The sequence below is a fragment of the Condylura cristata genome, unplaced genomic scaffold (genome assembly GCF_000260355.1).
Source record: "Condylura cristata isolate star-nosed mole 26May11 unplaced genomic scaffold, ConCri1.0 scaffold00006, whole genome shotgun sequence".
In the NCBI taxonomy this organism is placed as follows: domain Eukaryota; kingdom Metazoa; phylum Chordata; class Mammalia; order Eulipotyphla; family Talpidae; genus Condylura; species Condylura cristata.
This window is the reverse complement of record NW_004567107.1, coordinates 67,378,658-67,380,562: the sequence shown is the minus strand read 5'-3', so window position 1 is coordinate 67,380,562 and position 1,905 is coordinate 67,378,658.

Here is a 1,905-nt window from a genome sequence, read left to right as displayed (position 1 = left end):
AGGAGAATCTATGTGCAACGATATGGTATAAAGGATATCCCTAAATGCAAAAAAGTCAACTTCAGCGCAATGTTCATATGACCCCATTAAAAAACAAAGTAAGATAACTGTGTATGTGTATATTTATATGCAGATGTAGGAATATACATAGAAAAAGTCTAGGACAGCCATTTTCAACCTATGGAGATTCAATTCTGCCCTTACAGAGGATTCACCAGAGACAGAGCTGGGAGCAGAACAGGCAGATGGACGAAGTACACTGCGGAGGGGAGCAACGGGCGGGTCAGGAGAGGTCTGCCATGCCATGTGGTCACCTCCCGGGCAGGCAGGAATCGAACTCATGCAAAAGTGGCTTTAGCTTCTCAGTAGAGTGCTTTAACCCGCTGCGCCACCAGGGAGGGCCCCCAAAAGGTTTACTTTATTTATATATGTGTAAATAAATAAATAAATAAACTGGGGTGTAGGCCAGAGATGTGGGCAGAGATTGGGGTGAGAGAATTCACCAGAGACAGAGTGAGGAGCAAAAAATACAGGTGTAATGAAATAACTGCAGTGGAGGTGAGGGTGTGGTGGTGGAAGGGAAATGGTCAAGACAGGAAGACAGGAAAGGTCTGTGATACCATGTGGGCCCAACTTATGCTTTGCAGTGGCTTGATGGTACTAAGACTTTACCCTTTGTGCCACCAGGGAGGCCCAATTCCTTTAACTTTTGAATGAAATTTAGCACTAAGCTCAACTTAAGATTTAAATTAAAAAATAGTTAAAATTAGAATTTTGAACATAAAAAATTTCTTTTAAAAGCTGAAATCTAGTAGAGATGTTTGGTGTGTACTATCAAAAACATTTTTTAAAATGTGATTTCCCTTAGAAAAAGTCAGTATACCTCAGTCTTCACCACTGCCCACTTCTCCCTTCAGCAAGTTAATGCATTTCCTTTAGGGAAATCCTACCATAGATTATTCTTTCTGGTCTTATTTTCAGAATATGAGCAAAAGGAGACAAAATACCAGAAGATGTTTACTTTCTTATAATTTAAGATACACAATCAAAATGTGTATTTTTAAACCTATCAATTTTGCAAAAGTGTAAAAAACTAATGATTTTTAGGGTTGATGAGAATAGTAACTCAATGTAATTTTTTAGCAGAAAATTGGAAATGTTTATTTTTTAAATTTACATACTGTTTACCTCAGGAAATCCACTATTAAAAAAAATTATTTATTTATGCATACAAGAGCTGCGGTATGAGCTGTGGTATGTGTAAGAGGATTCACCAGAGACAGGGGAGAGAACAGGTGGACAATTGAAATGCAGCTGCTGAGGGGAGAAGCATGTAAGGCAGGAGAGGGGACTGCTGTGCCTTGTGGGTCATGATGCTCCTTGGCCAGTGGTCAAGTTTGTTCTGCAGTGGCTGTAGGTTGCTTCATGGTGCTGAGACTTAACCCCTTGCATCACCAAAAGGCCCAGCAAATCCACTTTAATCCTACAGAAGAAGTGACATAGGGGTGCAGATTACACACATAGTCAAAGATTTTTTATTATAGCATAGTTTGTAACAGTTTTTTCAGCCAACCATGTTTCTCATGAGGTTATGCTTAATTATAGTTACATACGATAGCTAAAAAATAAGAAGAATCAGCCCTCCCTGGTGGCGTAGCTGGTTAAAGTACAGCACTAAGAAGCTAAAGCCACTTCAGTATGAGTTCAATCCCCACATAGCAGTGATCCACAGGGTGCCGCAAACATCTCCTGACCCATCTGCTGCTCCCCTTAGCAGTGTATTTGGTCAATCAGCCTGTTCTGTTCCCCACTCTCTCTGGTGAATCCTCTCACCGCATCTGCAAGTCTGGCCTATACCCCAGTTCTGTATGCATAAGTAAATAAATCTTAAAAAAAAAAAAAAAA